At 49.2% G+C, this 9,863-nt stretch overlaps 2 pseudogenes; both read right to left on the reverse strand.

Annotated features, from left to right (window-relative positions):
- Positions 1-4,377: 4,377 nt before the first annotated feature.
- Positions 4,378-6,680, reverse strand: LOC148815417 (uncharacterized; annotated as a pseudogene).
- Positions 6,681-6,723: 43 nt separating this feature from the next.
- Positions 6,724-9,594, reverse strand: LOC148815418 (uncharacterized; annotated as a pseudogene).
- Between the last annotated feature and the right edge of the window lie 269 nt (positions 9,595-9,863).

A 9,863-nucleotide genomic window follows, 5' to 3' on the forward strand; every position in this document is an offset into this window, starting at 1 on the left:
TCTGACTTATGTACAGTGCCTACTTTGGCACCATTAAGCTCCGGTTACATTATTGTGGGCATATAATCTCTCCGTGTGTAATTGACTTTACACACTCCAGTCATCTTCTTACAATTATTACTTATTTCATTTTATTTGAAGTATTATATATTTAAGTCGGTGAAAATTTTGTTTGAAGTATTACATATTTACTTATTTAATTCATGTTCATAACTTTATTTTATTGTTTAAGTTCTGCAAAATAAAAATGTGCTTAAAATGTTCGACATACACTTCAGTTCAATGTGAACAACACAGTAGCCAACCAACAGTTAATAATAACCTAATAGTTAACTCCAGGCAATAAAAAAGTTGTACTCCTTTTAAACCATGTTCTATTGAAATGATGAGAAAACTATCTATATCGTGATATATATCGTTACCGTGCAAAATTAAATTATGCTGGGCAAACAATTTTTTTAAGTTTAAAAAAAGAAACTGAAAATATGATACTGTAGTGTTTTGGAGTTCACACAGGATAAAGGACAAGTGCGGAAGAGATGGCGAAACAAGCAACTGCTTTTATTCTCTCGTCAAAACAAAGACCAACACAGGATTTACACACACACATAAGGGGACCAATGGAACACGTACACAGTTTAGGGTGGTAACTCGTTAACAGAAGACTACACACTTACAAAGCTACACAGGACACTTAAACTAATATAACACAATTTACATAAACAGGGTCAGCTGCTGGTCATCGTGCTGATCCTCAGACTCTCCCCGGCTACAACTCCCAGCCTGCTTCGCAGTACCCTGAGTGCCTAGGTGCGCTTCCTCCTCACCACCGGGAGAGGGCGCTACACTGCCCCCACCTGAAGTGTCTGGCGTCCCGCCGACGTCGAACATCCCCCTCAGGCTGTCCTCATACTCAGCTAAAGGCTGTGGAACTCTGCGTGAGCGGCCGCTGCGCCGCGGTGGCGGCTGGCGGCCCACGGACGCCCCATTGTCAGCCGACTCCGACCCCGGCTGCTCCTCCGGATCCTCCCCGCGGGGCTCTTCCTCCCGAACCCGGTAGGGTGCCAGGCGGTCTCGGTGCAGGACCACCACTCTCCCCCGTGTTCGCAACCGGACATGGTAGCAGACCTCGGCCACCGCCCCGAGGACCTCAGCCTCTCTGAGGCCTTTGCGGCGGCGCGGGCTATACCCCCAAACCTAGTCCCCGGGCTGGAAGGCAGGCTCCCTGCAGCGCAGGTCATAGTGCCGTTTCTGCCAGACTCCCGCCTGAATCAGGTGGGTCCGGGCAAAGCTGTGCACCTGCCGCAGGTCCCACTTGTAGTCCGGTCCAGCCGGTGGTGCCGAATCGTCTCCGGGCAGCGGGCCGAAGACCAGGTCCACCGGGGTTCGCATTTCCTGGCCCAGCATGAGCAAGGCCAGGGTGCACCCAGTAGATTCCTGGACCGTGGTCCGATACGCCCAGAGCGCAAGGTGGAGGTGGCCCCCACCCGCTCCATAGGAGCCCCCACCTGGTGTTGTTGGAGGGGGGCCCGAGAGCGCTTGGGGGGACCCTTCTGCGCCACGCACACCGCCCACATTCGGCAGTACCAGTCCACGTCCCGGTGGCAGAGACCCCAATAAAAGTGGCCTCGGAAACACTGCAGGGTTTTCTTACAGCCGAAATGCCCCACGCCTGGCTGGCCGTGCACCGCTCGGAGCCCCGCACAGCCCCGCGGAGCGACTGTGGTACCACCAGCTGCCACCGGATCTCGCCACTGGAGGGTACCCACCACCCCTGGCGCAGCACCCCGTCCCTTACCTCCAAGGCCTCCCACAGGGAGCAGAGGGCCTTGAGGGACTTTGGGTGCGGGGCAAGCTCCTCCGGCACAGGCCGCGCTCCTGCAGCCTTCCAGCGGAGCACCGGCCCTACGTCAGGATCAGCTGCCTGTTGCTGTGCCAGGTCTGACAGGCCCACCCCCAGTGACCCCTCCAGGGCCATGGCCGCAGCGCTCACCTCCGCCACGGTGTGGACGGCCCCTTCACGCTGCTCCCGCCGGGCGCAGTAGCGGCAGTCCGCGGCCTCACGGTGTGCCGCGAGAGAGCGTCGGCATTGAGATGGCGAGATCCCGCACGGTGCGCGACAGTGAAGTCATACTCCTGCAGGACCTCTATCCATCGCGCCATCTGCCCCTCCGGCTCCTTAAAGTGGAGCAGCCAGGTGAGGGACACTTCATCGGTCCTCAACCAGAACTGGGTCCCGAACAGGTACGGCCTGAAGTGGCGGACCGCCGCCATCACCGCCAGCAGCTCGCGACGGGCAACTACACGCTCCCCATCTGGCCCCTCCTGCGCCAACAACACGCCCACCCTCAAGTCACTCACGTTGGTATCCAGGATATACAGTAACCGCGGATCGGGGTAGGCCAGCACGGGGGCCCCCCCAGGGCTTTGCGTAACCGGCCGAAAGCCGTCTCAAAGCCTGAGTCCCAGTCGAAATGGCGGCCCTTGTTGGTGAGGCGGTGCAGCGGGGCAGCGATGCTGGCAAAGTCCCGGACGAACCTCCAGTAGTACGAGGCCAACCCCAGAAAGCTCCGCAGCTCCGCGGCGGTGTGGGGAGTTGGCCAACCTCTCACTGCGGCGACCTTACCTGGGTCTGTAGCCACCCCTCGCGGTCCAACAACATGTCCCAGGAAGGTCACCTCCCGCCGCAGGAGCTCGCACTTGCGGGGGTTTGGCCTCAGGCCAGCACGGCGGATGCAGGCAAGCACTGTCTGGAGGTTTGTCAAGACCTGGTTGAAACCCCGGGCATGAACCAGCAGGTCGTCCAGGTACAGCACACGCTGGTTCCGGGGGACCGATGCCAGCACCCTCTCCATCAGCCTCTCGAACGTCGACGGGGCATTGGACAGGCCAAAGGGCATGACAGTAAACTGCCAGGGGCCCTGTCCGATGGAAAAGGCCGTCTTCGGGTGAGCATCGGGAGCGAGCGGCACCTGCCAGTAGCCGCAGCGGATGTCAAGGGAGCTGAACCAGGTCGACCCGGTGATGTATCCTCGGCAGGGGGCAGAAGTCTTTCAGGGTGACCTCGTTCAGCTTGCAGTAGTTCACCCAGAACCTCCACGAGCCATCTTTTTTTCGGACCAGTACAGCTGGCGCCGACCACGGGTTCGCGGAGGGCTAAGTCACCCCCACTGCGGACATCTCCTGGATCTTTTCCTCGGCGGCGGTCCCCAGTGGGACGTCGTGTTGGATGAGGGCAGTGCAGTTGCAGTCCTCACCTCTCGCTGCAAAGAGGTCCTCGTTCTGGGCGAGTACCGCCTGGAGCCGCTGCCGCTGGTCCCGATCGAGGCCTTCGCAGCTTCGCTGGTAGAGGTTCTCAACGGCGCGCCTCGCTTCCACTCAACGCTTGGCCACCGCCGCCTTGTCTGTTCCCCTGGTGACTCAGGGGCAGGATCCTGCACTCTCGCTCCCCGGCTCACAGGCCTGGTCCGCCCCGGCACCACTGCCTCTTTTCCCCCAGCTCCGGCAAACCCGCGTCCGTCGGCCTTCGCCGGGCCTGCCCTCCACCAGGTGAAGTCGCTCTCCCTGCCACACCAACTCCTGCCGGGCCAAGTCCAAACTGGCCCCTGCCCGATGCAGCATTTCCAGCCCCAGGATGCAGTCCTCCTGGATGGGTGTGAGGTAGCAGGGGTGGCGCACCATCGCTGCACCCAGACAGATGGCAAGCTGTCCCGTCACGGTCCTCATCCGCAGGCCGGAGGCCTCCCATCCTGGGGGGTTGGTACCCTCAGTGTCGGGGAGGACGCCCGGCTGGAGTAGGGTTACCGATGAGCCGGTGTCGAGCAGGGCCAGGCAGGGTTGGTCCTCGATTCGGTAGTGGAGGTACAGGCCCCGGATACAGCGGGTATCCCCGGTGGGGGAGGAACACGACATCAGTGGCGACCGGGCCCAGTCGCTCTCCTGGTCGGCGCCGCCGCAGGGCCAGCCTTTCCCGCATCAGGTCTGGCGCCTCCTCCACGCCGAAGCGCAGCCGGAGAGCTGCTGCCAGCGCCGCGTATTCGCCTCGGTCCTCCTCCGGGACATCCAGGAGCAACTGGCAGGCCGCTCCTTCCAGCGCCGCCGCCAGGAGGCCGGCCATCTCCCGGCTCCAGCCATTCGTCCGGGCCGCGAGCTGGAACTGCGCCTTGTATGTCTCACAAGGCGCTTCCCCATCGTAGTGACCGGGTCGCACCACGCCGCGGGTGTAGGAACAGCTGGCTGGCTCCGGCAGGGAGGGCATCTCCTCTCTGGGGCACCCGCTGGGCGGCAGTAGCGGGCAGTCGCCCCAATTCTACCGACTGGACCACTACTGAGTAGCCCTGGTAAGGGCTGTGGCCACCTGTCACACCCAGGAGTTGCTCAGGCTCCGTGTGTGCTGCCGGTGGGCTCGGTCTCTTTTAGGGTCAGCCAGCGCTTGACAGAATCAGCTAGTGTCTGCCACAGGTTGTCCATCCTGCCCGCTTCTGACACCAATGTAGCGTATACAGGTTCTCTCAGGACAAAGGACTAGTGGAGACGTGATAAGTAAACCAAAAACCGAACGCAGGATATGCATACACATGAGGAGACTGACGGAACACGTACACATCATTAGGGTCATCCTTACTTAACAACAGGCTATACACTTATATAGCTACACAGGACACTAAAACTACTATGACACTATTTACATATGCAGGGTCAGCTGCTGGTCATCGTGCCTGGAATAATCACAGAATAAGTCCGACTCAACCCTCGCGCTCCCAGTGGACGACCTTCAGTGATGCATGCCTTCCCCATGTTTATATGGCGCACAGAACTACTTGCAAGCAGTTGACCAAATCAAAGTTGATATCTGTCGAGAGACTGATAGAGAAAATAGAGTACAAATAATATTCACTAAACGCAAGGCATTTGAACTCATCGAATTTGAACTCATCTGCACGTTTCATAAAAATGTCGGATAAAATCCACAAATAACCAAACAAGTCAAACACAAATAAAAAAAAATCAGGTTCTGCAAAGTTACCGCTACCCCAAGAAACGTTTAACTGAAGAGTTAATGACAAAGATTAATTCTAAATCAAGTGCTGACCAAAGTGAGCACTTAGAATTCATCTTCGTCATGAACTGTCCAGTTGTTGTGCAAATAAACTCTGCCGCCATATTGTGACTAAATAACATACAACGCAAAAGTTGTAACATTATTAGACACTAGATAGCAGCAGAGTTCATTGGCACAAGTGCTTGGTAGAGAATGCACATGGCTCAAAAAAAGAACGTGTTTATTAAACTGCATCACCATACTTTTTTGAAGGTGAAAAAACATCCATTAGTTTCTCACTCAATATATGAACAATCAGTCTAAAAGATATTCTTGTACCAAAATGACAAAAATAAAAGTGCAATTTAACCTGAGACTTTTTAATTTCTTAAGGGAAATGATGAACATTCTATTATAAGTACACTCAAAACTCATATTATCATCTTATATGCTTATATACAGTGTATAAAGGTACAGACTTGGTCAGATGGCCTTTAAATGCGTACTGTGAATAAGTATACCTTACCAAAAGTTTTGAATGGTGAAATATGCACATATTTCTTATCTGGGTAGTCTGTAGGTTGGCAGACTAAAATACTAAATTATGTCCATTACCCATATTATATTACATATTACTTTCCAAAATTTTGTTCATTTCACACCTGAAGTCAGGATAGCTATCATAATGAATAGACACTCTCAAATACCAGCCACATGTATGTGCCATAAGTCTTCTCTCAAATCCTTGCATATCAGTGAAGTCAACAGTTACAGTCTTGCCAAGAAAGAGATCTGAGCCTGTGTTTCCTTCCATCACACTCTCGCAGGTTTGTTGTAATATGCTTTGATATTTCCTTTTCCTGTGCATTCATTGTGCAGGGAAACTTCAGTGACCACATGCTTTTCCTTGCCGTTGGCTGCAAGTTTTCATACACAGCTTCCATTTTCTCAAGGGCTTTGCTGAGGGGAGTGAGTACACTTTCCCACTGTTCGATAACATAGTGTAAGCAGGCTCTTGAATAAGGGTTTTGTGAGCCAGTTCTTGCAGAATTTGTTCAATGTTGTGTGCACTTGGCATTTTTCAGCAGCTGTAGTTGTCCAAGATTTCCAGTAATTCATCTTGGCCAGAACTGTTGAAGTCTCTGCGACAACATTCCAAGGTATAACGGTCAGATTCTGAGACATACTTTAGAAAATTGTCAACAAGATCACTCTTCACATATCCAAGAGCTGCCTGTTCCAAGATTACAGGAGCAAGCTTGATGAGCAAATACTTCTCTTTCTGCCAACCAAAAGAAATAATTCTACCTATACTCTGCCACTTTTTCTTGCCATAGTCATGTCGGAGAAATGGTATCTTGAAAGTGCTACCTGTTGTACATTGTTAATAGAATTCATGCCAGAATTCAGAGAGGGAATCTCTGAGAACGCCTCCCTCATCATATCCATTCTCATATTGCCCATTTGATAGTAGAAGCTTTACTTGAATTTCTGATTGAGTATATGAAAGGTGTTCCTCAGTGAAATGTTCAATAAGCTCAGATAGTATTTGGCTGCAATGGACAACAATAATTTTTTTGTCTGGTTCCCTGAGTTCTTGTGCCAGAGGCAAAGTGTCTTCTAGACTTTGTTCTCCCATCTCAGAGAGGTCTCCATTGAAAATTGTAATGATATTGCTATCCTCAACATTTTCCCCAGTAGTAGAACTTTGCAGAGCTAAACCGGAATCGTCTGTGACATCTGCAGGATAAAATTGTGCCACGTCATCACTGCCTAAGTTCAAATCATTTCCAGTATTTCCAACATAGATGACATCTAATGTTTCTAATTCCAATGGTGGATCAATTTGTGAGTCTGTAGAGGGAAACTCCTGTGTGTTTTCCTGTGAGGGACCTGCAGTGTTTGATTCTTGCTGTGTCTCCACACCACCATTGTCATGTTTCTTTTTGGTTGACTGATAGAACCTCATGACAATTAACTTTGAGGCTTCATATAGAGCTCCCACTGTACTGTCCTCATCTAAGGAAACTTCTTGGTCATTTGTCAGATCCACCTCAAACCCAGAAATATTTCCATGTGCATTCTTTCCATCTGGGAAAAACAAACTTATTGCCTCCGCTATGAGGTCTTTTTTTTCCAGTGCTTTGAAACACTTAAGTTTCGTGTTCCACCACCCTTTTTGGTTCTCACCTGGATAAAGCCTCCTTTTCCTTCCTCATACAGCATCCAGCCCAACTCCACTTTCCTTACTTTCCTCTCTGTGTTCACCTCTTGATGAGGAGTGATATTTTCTGGGTGCTTATGCTTTTTTCTTTTATTCAGTTTTGACTTCAGTCTATCAAAAAGCTTTGATTTCCTACTGTTGGGCTGTTTTTCGTGTCTCCTACAATATCCCATCACTGCCAATCTGTCTCCATAAGACGGCAAATAATTCCTCATCTGTTCATCTGTCATTAACATCAGGACACTGGCATCAATCTAAAAATGAATAGTGTGTTACCAATTTTCAGTTTCAAAATACCATACTTAAAGCATCATTTTATGTGGATCAATATGCTGATACTGGTTTAAGGAAAAAGTCCATTCGGGATTGTTGAGGTATAAAGTGAAAATATCTACTATACATGAAAATATCAATATACTGTACAGTACTGTGCAGAAGTCAGAGACCACCCTTGCATTTATTTAATTTCCAGTTAAAACAGCCATTCAGTGCAAATTATTTAGTTTTTGGTGTCAGAAAATAATGCAAGAAACATATTTGACAGAAAAGTACACTAAATATAACATCAAATCAATCAGTATTTAGTTTGTCCACTCTTTACTTTTGTGCACCCTTTTGGCACTTTAAGTCTTCCATCCTTCCACTCAAACAAGTTACAGCTGTGTCCTCCCAACACAAGTTGATACCAAAACTGTCACTGACATTATATTAGAACACTTTCCATTAAAAGTGACACTAACATTGGGTAGACACTAACATTGGACACTAACTACCCAAACACACCACAGCTGCCTTGCACATATCTTTGTCATGTGCATCTGAAATGGCTAGAGGCGATATTTCTGATAATATTAAGATAATTCACTTGCGTTAGGAAAATATAAGTCAAAGGAAAATAAGTGAAAAACAAGAGTTTCCAAAACTGGAGTTAAAAATTACTACAATATATAGAGAAAATGGGACTCGTGCAAGGCCTGGTAGACATCACCATCACATAGACAGAAGTGAACGTTTTTATCACTCCTGTTACGATCCCTGCCTCTCGGCAACGAAAGAGGCAGAAGAAGGCGTAGCCTTAGTTCATCAGTCCACCTATCACGGTACGCGTTCACCACCACACCTCCGTCTCATCTGGTATTTAAGCATTAGTCTTTCCCTACCTCCTCGCTCAGTATTGGTTTCCCTTTCGAGCTTCTTAGTTGCGCTACGCCTTCAACCTCCTTGTACTGTTCTGGTTCCGACTTTGGTTTTTTCCCTTTTACTACGTCTATTGGATTACGGCTCGGCTTCGGTTGCTTTCTTCTAGTTTGGTTCACTGGCTTCCCTTGGATTCTCGGTTCTCCCCTTCGTCTACGGTTTTGGATTACGGTTTGGCTTTGGCTACTCCCTCTCGGTTTGGATCACTGGCTTCCCTTGGATTCTCGGCTCTCCCCTTCGTCTACGGTTTTGGATTACGGTTTGGCTTTGGCTACTCCCTCTCGGTTTGGATCACTGGCTTCCCTTGGACTCTCGGCTCTCTCCTTCGGCTACGGTATTAGGATCACGACTCGTCTCAGTCGGCTCCCGCAAGTGGGTTCACTACTTGGTTTCGGTTTCACTGACTGAATCCGTAACAACTCCTGCATCAGATCTGAAAAAAATCCACAAGTGTTTCTGTCAATACTTCCATTGTAAGAAGACAACACAATGCAATGGGTCTGAAGGGGTGTGTAGCTGTCAAAAAGTCACTATTTGAAAAGGAAATAGACAGAAGAGAAGAAAATTTGCCCTAGAACACCAAAACTGGACACTTGAGGTAAGTAAGGCTTTATGGACGATGAGTCATTGAGTGGATTTGGATTTGGATCGGCAGAAGCAGAAAATACAACCAACTTCTAAGACTGAACTTTGGAGGTGTTTACAAGAAGCATGAACGAATATCCCAGTGGATTTATTTGAAAAACTCAAAGAAGGTCTCCTGTAAATAATGGAAGCTGTAATAAAGGCAGAAGGTGGACACACTAAACAATGAAAGATCTGACGTTATATTTAGATGTGGATGCTTTTGTGTAATTTTGTGTTAAATATGTTTCCTGGAATAATTTCTGACATTGAAAAATAAATTAATTGCACTTAATGGCCGTTTTGACAGGGAATTAAATAAACGAAAGGGTGGTCTCTGACTTTTCACAGTACTGAAAGTGCTGTTAATATCTACAGTAGGTCAGTGGGAGTTAGTTACAATAAACATGAACACATCCATTCTGTTAACTACCTTTACTTCCTTCATTTTTCCGATAGTGGACTCTGGAATGTCCCTCTCCCTGAGGAAATCAATAAGATCCTCCATCCTGCAATTGTGGCCTAGGAAGCACACATGGGACAGTGGTGCAGCATTGATTAGTTAGCATAGTGTAATTACCTAGCCTCCTGTTTGCCCAGACTCCAACAGTATGCATTATAGTACATTTAGAAGTAGTCCAGGACAGGCAATGATGACCAACACTCCCCACAAATTTGCATTCATGTTACTGTGCTGAAATAGCTGCTGGTAAAGTGTTTGCAGGAGCTGCCTTGTACACACAGACGAAACCCCCACAAGAGTACAGGCCTACTGTT

The sequence above is a fragment of the Atractosteus spatula genome, chromosome 25 (genome assembly GCF_055471065.1).
Source record: "Atractosteus spatula isolate fAtrSpa1 chromosome 25, fAtrSpa1.hap1, whole genome shotgun sequence".
Classification (NCBI taxonomy): Eukaryota; Metazoa; Chordata; class Actinopteri; order Semionotiformes; family Lepisosteidae; genus Atractosteus; species Atractosteus spatula.